Source organism: Austrofundulus limnaeus, unplaced genomic scaffold, assembly GCF_001266775.1.
Source record: "Austrofundulus limnaeus strain Quisiro unplaced genomic scaffold, Austrofundulus_limnaeus-1.0 Scaffold118, whole genome shotgun sequence".
NCBI classification, from domain to species: Eukaryota; Metazoa; Chordata; class Actinopteri; order Cyprinodontiformes; family Rivulidae; genus Austrofundulus; species Austrofundulus limnaeus.
This window is the reverse complement of record NW_013952520.1, coordinates 1,536,380-1,549,573: the sequence shown is the minus strand read 5'-3', so window position 1 is coordinate 1,549,573 and position 13,194 is coordinate 1,536,380. Positions and strand designations below refer to the sequence as shown.

Sequence of the window (13,194 nt, the reverse complement as noted above, 5' to 3'; positions counted from 1 at the left end):
TTTATTATGCAAAAGTAGTTGGAGGCACAGACCTCTGCTACTGTTATTTTGTGGGTCAAAAGCTGAAAAGTTTGGGAACCACTGCACTTTGGTTCCCAAAGTTGGGCTTTTAGGGTTATTAACGAAGTGCCTACACTCAGACCAGTAATATTTGGGGTCACAAGTTTTTGCCATGAATATTTTGTGGGTCAGAAGATAAAAAGTTTGGGATCCACTGCTGTAGGCTGTTCAGTTTTTATCATTTTTAAACTAAAAGTTTAAAAAACATATTACATGGACGGGGCTGTTTTATTTCCATGCAAAGCATTCTGGGTAAATGATGACGTTGCTCCTCGGTGTGAGTGAGCTATATCCACCCTGAAGGTTAATCTTGGACAATATCTGACGATTGGCTCTTTTAAAGGGGCAATATAATGTAAAATCAGCTTTTTTGAGTTTTATATCATGTTATAATGTTACACTCTCATAAAAACATGTCCAAAGCCTTGCTCTGACTCATTCATGCATGTTTGAGAAATCCTGCAGCGTTTTTAGAAAGCCATGCTGAGTTGCAAAACGACAGGTGGGGACCAGAAACGCCCCTGGGACGTGTCTTTAAGCCAAACTTCCTCGTGGCAGAGCGCACCCCCTCCCCACACCCCGCCCATGACTCCTGCAGGCTCTCGGGTCAAAGTGAAAGGGAAACCTAGCTTCTGCTGAGCTCACAACACTAGTTCTCACTCAGTGAAGAGCTTTTCAGATTAAAAATACCTTTGAGGAAATGTATTTTCAGATGCCAAGTAAACTGCATCATGGCACACACGCAACCCCCAGTGCGCGCGCACGAGCCCCCGCGTGCCAACCCCACCCCCCACCGAACGGGACGGAACAGAAGCAGAAGGAGGTTCTTAAAGAGACAGAGGCCAATTTCAAGGCGTTTAAAAGAGGAAGTGATGAGAAGATAAGTTTGTTTTTCTATTTAAACATAAAAACAGCATTTTAATAACAGCTAAAGGTGACATAGATACTTTATTATGGTATAGTATTTAAATATATGCCTGAGAAACACATAATATAGGCCCCTCGACAGAGAGGAGAAGGTAGAAATGACTCAGCCTGTAACTGAAAATATGGATGGAGGACAACAGAGCTGCTTCATGGAAGAAGAACCTCAGCTTAGCCTGTTAGCTTTAGCATTAGCCCCGACATTATCATCATATATATGTATTAGCTCAGCGCTACACATTCTCCTCTCGTCACTGAGGTCCTCCATCTACATGACAGAGAGGGGAACACAAAAATGACTCAGTCTGCAACTGAAAATATGGATGGAGGACCTCAATTTAGCTTGTTAGTTTGTCATGCTAGTGCTGAGCTAATACATATAAGGCAACATAGCATCAGTGGTAGCGCAGAGGCTAACTAAAAGTTGCAGTGACAGGTACTCATGAAAAAGTTAGGAATAAATTAATTCAATCTTTCATTTCTTTGTATTGCTGATCATTCTCCCTGCCTCTCCTCCCACTGTGGCCCACAAACTTTTGAATCATAGAAAACTGCAGACAAGATATTACAGTCAGGAACAAGCTGATGAGCCGTGAGATCACAGATCTGATGATACTTTAAAATGCACTGAATTTTTAAGAGCTTAGATGATTAGACATGTAGGCTGATAAGCTCTTGTGTAATCATTATGAAGATGACTCTGTGTCCTTATCAGATCTCTTTGCTGAAGAGCACAAGGGGCATTTTATGTAAAACTGACAGCGTACAGTCATGTCCAGCTTTCTCTGTAACTGAAGACTGAAGTACATGTATGCACAGTAAAGGGAAAAAAGAAAGTCCACCTCCTTTCAATTTTATAATTTTATGCATCAGGACAAAAAGAACCTGGTCTTTGGTTCTAACCCCAGCCTGCATCATCTGTCAGTGTTAGTATCTTGTGCRGGCCAGACAAATTTTGCTATGTGGGTTGTTATTGTAGTATTCCAGTCGCTCTTTCTTTTATTCACAAGAAAGTTTAAGAGCTCCTCTCTGAACTCCTCACAAGACTCTTCTTTCCTTCACTTCCACTGTTTGGTTTTCTTCTTCATCTTTACATTTTTGTCCTTCTTAATGACAAAAGTCATCCCACACACAACATAGAAAAACAGCTTAAAACCTGCCGAAATACTGCAAGCATTGCTGCACTTTCACTCTGTCTCTTTCATACATCTACCTTCTTTTTCTGCATCATGTCAAACAGCTCTCTAACTTGGCCTGTCATTGTCCCTTTGTTTAGATTTGCCACTCTTTTTCACTCTCTTGACATACTTTCTTCTTCCTCTGTCTCTCCTGGCACACACTTCCATCTTCATAGTCTTTGGTAACTAACACGCCACATTTTAGTTTAATAACTGATCCATGAACACTTTTTTCCACAATGCTCCATTTATTGACCTGCTGGTACAGTAAGCTGTCAGATTATCTATTTGTGACCGGGGACAATTTTTTGAACCAACTTCCTGTCTGTAGCTCCCTGCCCRGTGCTGGTGTGCCTGTTATTGACCCCATAATGAGACAGCGTGATAAGCAGGCAAAGAGACAGAGATGAACAGACCAGAGAGCTCCTCTGTGTTCAGTTTGAACCACTCAATAGTTAGTTGGAGCTCCACTGGCATGACTTCACTGATGCAACGCAGAGAGCAGCAAAGGTCTTTTTCTTTGTCTCTTATTCCAGCAAGGGACTAAAGTAGGTAAGTTGTCTTATTATATTGTTTTATTAAGTGTCATTGTTATTATTGTTTTGGACCCACTAATGTAAACATATCTGAAAGCCTAATATTGCAATTTCATTTTCTCATCTTTTGGTTACACCATTCAACGTCTCAGTTTTCACCTATAGCTCCAGGCCAAGCTTATATGCTTCAAAGTAGTGGTTCCCAAAGTTGAGTTGACCCCACTGTGGGTCAGAAGCTGAAACGTTTGGAAACCACTGAATTAAAGCAACTGATAGAAATCCCAAAGCATTAGACCACTGTGGCTTTTTGGATATTTTTAGTACTGAAACAAGAAAATATTCAGAAACAACTGCTTTGAATAAATCAACATGACACTTTTCAGGGATTTTTGTGTTCATACAAAAAGTTATAAAAGCTTTGAGAAGCTGATGAGCTACAGTATGATTATGTCAATGTACAAAGCTGCCAATAAGCTCCTCTTGTCTTTATGTCCTTATTGATGTTAAAGTTTAACAGAACGCATTAGACTTTACCCATGGTGAATCTGTCTCTCACAGGTAATTAGGTAATTGTATGTCTTTTTTATTGGCAATAATGTTTTCCCTCTTGTCAGGGTGTTCATGTGTTTGTCTGTCAGCAAAATATTTCACAAAACACTGGATGTGATTTAATGAAACTATCAGAAAACAATCAAATGGAAGTACATCCGCAACTGATTAACTTTCGTAATCAGTCCGATTTAAGGAGTTTGCCACAGCTTCTCAGTCAGTGTTACAGAAATCCGACCAAATTTTTATACAGTAGTAACTGAGCCATTCAAAATGCATGCTGAGTGTGACACCTGCAATATTGCATTAAATGAACATTATGCATAATTTAATGTAACATTGCAATAATGCATTAAATCATGCATAAAGTTAATTTTAATGTTTTGCCAAAACTGTTTTAACTCTGTCATTTTTCATCGTAAGATGTCTTAGACTAAAACTTTGTCATGAAAGAGGGCAGGCGATATGCMTTTCATCAAGAAAAATCTGGGCCTTTTTTACTCCAAGGACTCACTGAAGTGAGAATTTTTCATTTTTATAGAGCGATTGCAGTTTTTTTTTTATTGTAGTTAAATTAGGGTAAAGGTGTAATTGTGTGTTAAATCATGTGTATTGTCTCATCACAGTGTTTAGTTTTGGGAAAATACGTTGTTTCTTGTTTTTTTCTTTATTTTTGCTGTCTGTGCACACACACACCTATGAACATTTGCATGCTGKTTCAGCACATAATCACACTATTCTCACATTTTATGCAACAGTTGGTACAGTTATTGTATCGTGTGGGTGTTCAGAGGCAGAGCAATTTCATCGATCAGCTCGTAGCACTTGCTGCAGCTGCCCACTGGGTGTGAAGGGCACCGATGTGACAGCACTAATTACAAAGGCAGGAAGCCAGCATTCAAACTGTCACTACAGTAGCTCTAGCAAGCTTTGCTGGACTCAATCCACCCCATCCATCAGTTCCTTTACACCCTTTGTTCCTCTAGGGGGGATGTTTCTCACATCACATACTAGAATATTGTGCCATGTAGCTTCAAGTTATGGCACACAATAGGCTACAAGTAGTACTGTATGCCATTTTTTGGGAGGTGTTTAGCTAGAAAAACTAGCTAAAACTAGCCAAACTAAGCAAATGAACCTGCAAACCTTAAACTTCTGTTTAACTCTCCTGAATTATATATATATATATATATATATATATATATATATATATATATATATATATAATTTATCAGTGGACTAGTAGTAGCTGAGAGTACATACTCCAAGCTCTAACTTTATGTTAGGTGTTTGTTATAAGTTTTTTTTAACTCCAACCCCACTTTATAAATTACCAGGTTATCCCTCTATTTAACAGCGCTCTAACTGCTGTTTGCACAGGCGTGGCTGGTCCATAAGTATGGAGCCCTCAAGAGGACTTGGGGGATTTAATTTTTTTATTTTTTTGTATTTTCATGCAATAGTATTGCGTTACTTCGCAAAAGTCGTTTATCACTGTTTTGCCTGCTTGTTTATTATCACATTCACATGCTCACCATTAGCGAGTTTGCCTACTACTTTAATTAGTTTTGGAATGAATATATTAAACAGCCACACATAGTAGTACGTTATATGCTGAGATTTTAACTCAGTGCAACTACGCAATATCAGTGTCAATTTCCCAAACTTGTGGTAACTCATCTTTTCTTTGTAACTGGATATTTTAAAATAAAAAGTCTGATTTAATTCCATCCATACAAAACAAATGTTTGCATGGGAACACGAAACAATATTGCAAGGGAATGCAAAGATATTGCGAGGGAATGCAGAAGAAGAAAAATCCCCTCGTCCCCTTGCGGGCTCTGTAAATGAGAGCATGTGCTGCATAACAAAATTAAATCACCTCACAAAGAAGTTACTCCTAATAAACAATGTAAGTTGCTTATTTACTCAGCTTGTCATGTATTGTATTGTTCTGTTCTGTGTTTTTCAACTACTTTGACAATTTAAAACAGAATTTGAAATGTTTTTTTTTTTTTGTAATCATTTCTTGGTTTTTTACTTGTTTACAATTATGTAGCAGTACAGTCTGATGCCCTSCATTTGTCAGTGGATTTATCATGTTAATATATTACAGAGCCCGTGAGGGGACATGTGGGTATCTTTTTTTCTTTTGTGTTCCCGCATAACTATTGCATTATCTCGCAATACTTTAGGATTGAGATCATTAGAGGTACAGCACAGGTTGAATGGCTCAGGGAGAGGCCAGACTGAGAAAGTTTGGACATGTGCAGAGGATCTTATAAATGCAAATACCAAGAAAAAACTAAGAGGAAGTTAAATGGACATGGAGGTAGTTGAAGTGTGGACAGAGGACTAGAGTTGCCAACTGTCCCAAAATAGCCTGGATGTCCAGTATTTTCAGCCAAATTTAAATGTCCTGTACAGGAAGGTTTTTCTCCCATACACTGACTGCATCCTGCAATCAGAGACGTAAAATTACAGCCAAAAAATTGCATTTTTCTAATGCCCTAAACTGTAGGGGGACCACAAAKGACCATACTGAAGAGGCCAAATGCAACAACCAGATATAACACTGAGTGCACTGAAATGACGGGTAAATTTGCTCTACCTTTGACAGCTGCCATCAACACAGACAAGACCCATCAGGACTCTTTCTTCAGTTTTTYGACCTCCCTTGACGGGTGTCAGCAGGGAAAAACCCAGGGCGCAGGCAAAAATTCAAAGTGCAACAAAATGCTTTATAAAATAACAAAAAGGTTGTTGATGCAGCTCAAAATTTACCTAGTAGCTCAGGAAAATCACGAAGACACCACACAGGCTGAGGGAAAGCAGCGCAATGAACCAACAAAACACTGATGACAAGACTCAGAATATAAAGCAAACAAATTAAGAGACAATGGGAAACACCTGGGGAGATAAGAGGAAACAGGTGAGTGTGGGTGGGGCTGGAGGCAAGACAGCAGGGACGAGATACACAAGGGAACAGAGAAACACTAGAAAATTAAAGCAAAAAACACAGACCGTGACAGGGACCACCCCCCCCCCAAACGATGGCTCCTGATGTCAAAAAAGGGAGAGTTACAGGACTCAGGGAACATGGACACAAYACAGGGGAACTCAGGACAAAAAGCACACAAGTCCAGGGGGACAACCAGGAAACCATCCAATGTGTGACCCCGTAATCACACGAGGCCTGGCAGGGACAGCAGCAGACGTTGAGCCACGGGAGGAGGTGGGAGCAGACATTGAACTATGGGAGGAGGCGGGAGCAGATGTTGAGCTATGGGAGGAGGCGGGAGCAGACGAGGGAGGAGGCGGGAGCAGACAAAGAGCCACATTAGGAGGCGGGAGCAGACGAGGGAGGAGGCGGGAGCAGATGAAGAGCCACGGGAGGAGACGGAAGCAGATGAAGAGCCAAGAGAGGAGGCTGGAGCAGACAAGAGCCAAGGGAGGAGGCGGGAGCAGACGAAGAGCCAAGGGGAGGAGGCAGGAGTGGACGAAGAGCCGGCAGACGTTGATGGAGCCGGAGTGTCCACAATGGCGAACACAGGTGACAGAGGTGATGGGGAGGTGATGGGCGATGACCCAGGCGAAGAGGAGGCGATGGGCGATGACCCAGGCGAAGAGGAGGCGATGGGCGATGACCCAGGCAAAGAGGAGATGACGGCAGCTGACCCAGATGTCAGAGAGGCGCCGGCAGCTGACCCACAAACCTCAAGGACCGCCGACTCGGGACTTGCCAACTCAGGAGACAGTCGGACCGCAAACTCAGGAGACACAGACTCTGGAACCACCGGGACCACTGACCCTGGAACCACCGGGACCACTGACCCTGGAACCGCCAGGACCACCAACCCTGGAACCACAGACTCAGGAACTGGGACTGAGACCACCAACTCAGGAACTGGGACCGAGACCACCAACTCAGGAACAGAGACTGGAACCACCAACTCAGGAAACTCAGGAAACACAGGAACAGACTCAGGTGGTTTAGCAGATCCAGGATACTTAGGTGAATCAGTTGTAGAGACAGCCGGTTTGGGCATAGGAACCCCTGAAAAAAACAGAGGTGGGAGGGTGGGCAACAGAATCAGCAGGAACTGCTGCTCTCCAAGTGGAAGTCCTTGAGAGAAGGGCAGACAGCTTATCCAGCTTACTTCGCTCTTGCTACAGCTTCTCCAACATATCTTTAAAAATAACACCAGAAAAAATCTATCCTGCAGGCTGGGTACTTGGTCATTTCATTCTGACAGGCGTCTGCAATGAAAAACCCAGGGCGCAGGCAAAAATTCAAAGTGCAACAAGGGGCTTTATAAAATAACCAAAAGGCTGGTGATGCAGCTCAAAACATGCTTAGTAGCTCAGGAAAAACATGAAGACACACACAGGCTGAGGGGAAGCAGCACAATGAACCAAAAAAACACTGATGACAAGACTCAGAATATAAAGCAAACAAATTAAGAGACAATGGGAAACACATGGGGAGACACAAGAGGAAACAGGTGAGTGTGGGCAGGGCTGGAGGCAAGACAGCAGGGAAGAGATACACAAGGGAACAGAGAAACACTAGAAAATAAAAGCAAAAACGCAGACCGACATCCCTAACCTGGGGCATCCACCACTGAGTTTGAGGATGGCCACCCCGAGAAGAACCGGCAACCTTGTGGCCACAGCTCAACAAGTGAGGCATGAAACATCACCCACTCTGACTCATTAGCTGCATCTCAGTTCTCAGGTTGCAGCCATTGTCAGCCGCATTTGTTGACGACTTACATCACTGCCCCATGCCGTAGCATGTCCGAATTTGTTGGCGCCTACACATGCGGCCGACAAAACCCCGAAAACGTTGGCTGCATCTGAGTATCCTACGATGGTATTCCAGAATTCACTGCGCCGTCAGCAAATTAAACAGAAAAACAGATTTTTCTTTCCTTTGACCATATTTTTTTAATGACTGAGTTTGGAATTTTATCACGGACCCAAAAATGTAATTTATACAATTTAGGTGAACAATCTTTTGTTGCAATGAATGCTAAATAAAATGCAGCTACAAGTACTGATCCTGGAGCTAAACTCAAATTGTTAATGCCTTTTATTTATTTCCTTGTAACATTTTTCTATTAAAACCAAATTTTGTGACATTATATCTTGTAAAAACAACTGAAGTGTTGTGATATAAAATGTGTCACCATGTTAATGAGGCAGAGCATGTTCACACAAACTTACATCTTCTGTAGACTAGATCCCATTTCACAGCCGTTTATGCAGCCGACAAGAGTGGCCTACGGCCCATGTAGATTGTGACCAACGTTGGCTTCATCCCATGAATTGAGACACAGCCAATGTCCCCCGCTTCGGCTGGGATGTGGTAGAAGTTCTCCCAGAGGTGTGAGTYAAAGATCTGTTTTACAGGTTCTTCTGTCAGGCATTCCCAGCAAACCCTCACAACACATTTGGGTTTACTGGGTCTGTCCGGCATCTTCCCCCCGCCATCTGATCCAACTCACTACCAGGTGGTGATCAGTTGATAGCTCACCTCCTCTCTTCACCCGAGTGTCCAAAATTATCAATCTGTGAACTAGGGTGTCCCGGTGAAACATGCACTCTTGGACACTGTTATGTTCAAATGTGTTAGTGATGGACAGACTGTGATTAGCACAGAAGTTCAACAGAACACCGTTCAGGTTCAGATCAGCCCCTCCAGGTCACACTGTTGCTACCCATGTGAGGATTGAAGTCGTCCAGAATAAAGGAATCCCCAACTGCAGCACCTTCCAGCACCCCCGCTCTGAACAGTTATTTGGTGACAGTCAGAGCCTGTCCAYCCACCYRAAGGTACAGGGAAGCTACCCTCTCATCTACTGGGAAGAAAATAGACCCACACCAGCTCGGAGCCTCTCACCATAGGCAACTTCAGAGTAGAATAAAATTCAGCCCCTTTTGAGATTGGTTCCGGAACCCATGCTGTGTGTTGAGGTCAGCCCAACTATATTTAACCAGAACTTCTCAACCTCACACACAAGCTCAGCCTCCTTCCCCTCCAGAGAGGTGACATATCATGTCCCAAGGGCCAGCTTTGGTAAGCCAGGGTCAGAGTGYCAAGGTAGCTGCTTTTGGCTACTGCCCATGGCATCATGCACCCAACTCAAAKGGTCCCTCCTGCAGGTGGTGGGCCCACAGGAAGGCAAACCCATGTAGCTCATTCAGKCTGAGCCCAGCTGGGCCCAATGGATAGAGACCTGGACACCAGACGCTTTCTGACAAGCCCCTCTCCCATGCTTGTCTCCAGGGTGGGATGCTGGTAACCGATGTCCTGGCAAGGAACACTGAGTTCTTTGATCTTTTTTGTCAATAAGAGTCTGTTTAATCATTCGTTGTCTGGCCTGTCACCTAAGACCAATCTGCCGTGGGAAACACAGCAAATGTGCATATCAAGTTGTATGGATTGTCCATAATTTACATGGATTTTTCCTCATTTTGCAGGTATACAGACGTATAGAGCAATCTCATGGAATTTTTCCACGTTTCATGAATTTTTTCAAAAACTCRCTTTCCAATTTATTTAACATTTCAGAGCCTGTAAGACGTTAATAAAACAATGAATAACATCAAATAAMCATCCTCCAACCAAGTCTGCCGCTAGAAATCAGTTCTCTCGTCCTCATTTCCTCTTGCTTTGCACTGCAAGCAGTGCTGTCATCTCCGCAGCCGACAGTATGCCTGCACCCTCTCATGTATGAGTAATATGGAATTTTGTATGGTTGAGGCTCAYTATACAGATAAGCGTCTGAAGGAGTTGACATGAGCATAGCTCCTAGGATCATTCAAAAGCACAAACTCCTCCACCATAATAAGGTGATGATTCGAGGTAATCCATCATGTTACATGGAAAAAACATAAACAAGATTATATCTTATTTAGGTGGATGTAATTCATATTTTGGACATAATAAATTTAAAAAATATTCACCTTTTATGGATTGTACCTTACTAATGCAATTAGTAATGAAGTGTTAAATAAATAATTGTTTAGTACGTGGGTTATGTTATGTGTACTGACTATACAGAAACAATTGATACTAAAATTTAATTCATRCATTTAATACATAAAAGTAAACTATCCTGGCTCAGACACAAGAACATTTTTCATAGATAGAATAAGATTAATACTTTGTGTGAAACTCTCTAGTGTCTTCCATTTTCTCTAAACATAATTTTAAACTTAAATGAAAAGTTTGTTTTCATCAGTCCACCTAACTTTATTTCCCAGAAGCTTTGTGTATTTCTTGTGATAAAGGTGATCATTTAAATGKTTTTTCAAGAGCAATGGCTTACATTTTGTGCCATGTGCACCTTTGTTGTTCAATGTGTTCCTGATAATTGACTCATCAGTTGTTTCATAGAAGTAACCTTGCTTTTTCTGACCTTAACGACTATTACAGACTTTATTCCTGGAGTGGTTCATGGTGGTTGGAGACTCCTGGGGTGGGTAATAATGGTCTTTTATTTTCCCCATTCAGAGTGTGGAGTTCMAACTTTTCATGGATGGTTTGCCACCTCTTGTGTTTGATGAGCAGCAGTAGCTCTTTCTTTGAGATTGAAAGAAATCCCTTTAGTACAGCCTGGAAACACGAGACATTCAACAAAACCATGTTCTGATGATCAGACTTTGAGAAAATATCTATTTTCAATTAAACAGGGGACCAACTCAAACCAGTCTGATATCTGTTAGATTGAAAACACTCATCTAATTTTAATTATACAAATTTGGTCTACACTAATGTGCATGCTTTCAAAATTTGGGAGGGAACGTGAGTACCCAGAGAAAACCCACACAAACACAAGGAGAACRTRCAAACCACACACAGAAAGGCCCGAGGTCCGAACCCGCAATMGAACTGAGGACCTTCTTGCTGTGAGACAATAKTGCTRACCACTAAGCTATCATGCTGCCTATAAAGTTGCCATTTAAATATATATATTTGACTGAATTATAGCTGTTTTTGCAAAGGTTAGCTGTAGGGGTGTAACGATACTTCGATCTATATCGATATATTAATTGGAATGGTTCATGATTCAATTATATCGAGGCAAAATTAAAATATCGATCTATATTGTCATCATATGCTCAATAGGAATCGATATTATCTGCCCATCTTACACAGTTATCGTGTTAGATGGGCAGATGATATCGCATTATATCAATTGCAGACATGAATTGAATTGAATCGAAATCATATGATGACAAACTTTGTAATAGAGAAATGTCAAATCGTCATCCAAACATATTGATTTAATATTGTATCGTGATAAAGCTGGTGATTTACACCCCTAGTTAGCTGTGGGAGTCGCCTTAATTTGATTAGCTTTAAATGTTAAGCAGTTTTAGATGAATCGTCCAGTGGTTCATGAGTCTCTCTCTCTCTCTCTCTCTCTCTCTCTCTCTCTCAGCACTGTAAACACTCCTACTAATTTACTGTGAGTTGCTGTGAAATAAAATAAAATGATCAGTGCACAAACCAAAGACTCATTCCACTCTGGAAAAACCAAACAAATATAAATAATACTGTTTATGTATCCAATGTCTGATCTCTGCCACCAGCTGTAGAAAAGSTTCAGTATGTGAACTGGTGGCACGTGCAGTAAGGTACCCTCACATTTGTTCTAATTATGTACATTTCTATTGATGTGGCKACCCTCTTAATTATTTTCTCATTGATCTGCGCAGCAGCTCTCCAGCATGCAGGTCATTGAACAGAGCTGCTCCAGCTGCTGGAAATGCAGCTGGAGGCTTCTGTCCCAGATATGAAGCAATAACACAAACACAAAAATCATTGAAACACACATACCCACATGTACAGAAGTGACAACACTAACTATTAAATGGCCAAATTGGAACAAACGTATTCATTTTCTTTGACCAAAAGTACAGTTGTTAAAATAAAAAAGAACATAGAAGACACAATGTAATGCAATGTTTAATGTAATTACTGTGGAGCTTTGTTCAACTTGAAAGGTACAAAATGGAACAAAAGGTACAAAATGAAGGCTAACTGCACATACAGTAAATTTAAGTTGACACCAGGAATCTAGGTCKAATGTCACTGCATTAGCCTAGGTTGTACATGTTTTAAYGTATRTTACTTGTCYCTATACAAATAAGCAATAAATGAATAGAAATGAATGATTACGTATAAAATCATTACAGCACCTCACAAACCTAAACACATAAATGTTAAGATAAACTATCGTTTAAACAGATCATATTTGTGATTAGATTTCCATCTAGCTGCTTGCAGAACTGTTTTTTTTTTAATCACAACACAAACTTGCCAGTTTTCAAGGTACAGTGTTCGTATCCTTGAAGCTAGTTTATAATGCCAGGAATCAGGACCCCATCCTCACCTCACAGATGAAACATGACCTTGACTTCTCTTCTTGGAGGTGGGGGGCACACAGGGTGGGTTCTAAATTCTCCAGTTTTGTAAATCATTGAGGTTGTTGCCTTCACCAATAAATCATTTCAGAAAACAATAATTCTACACAATATAAGAGCTGAAGGATTAAGCACAATTCACATAGGATATATACCTTTCAAAAATTACCCCCACCTTACAGACACACACACACACACATTTGTTCTTCAACCCTGTGAGACCGTGCATTGACTTCCATTTATGTTTTTTAGACTTTATAGCCTAACCCTGACCATTTACCCTGAAATTAACCTCACAGGTACCTACCTGACCCTAAAACTAACCTAAACATTGGTTCTAAACCTAACCCCACACCCGTAATTTGCATTTGGATCCATGGGGAACTGGCATTGGTCCCCATGATGCACTTTGGTCCCCACGAGGCTGCTTTTTTGGGAAAATTTTCCCCACATTGTAGGAAAAACCAGTCCACACACACACACACACACACACACACACACACACACAC

The 13,194-nt window shown here is 41.3% G+C and overlaps 1 protein-coding gene across 1 annotated transcript in view; it reads left to right on the top strand.

Annotated features, from left to right (window-relative positions):
• Positions 1-2,532: 2,532 nt before the first annotated feature.
• slc4a5a (solute carrier family 4 member 5a) overlaps positions 2,533-13,194 on the top strand; it is a gene marked incomplete in the record, with an annotated part of 59,064 nt that continues 48,402 nt past the window's right edge. The window contains 1 exon segment of the mRNA XM_014014716.1: positions 2,533-2,710.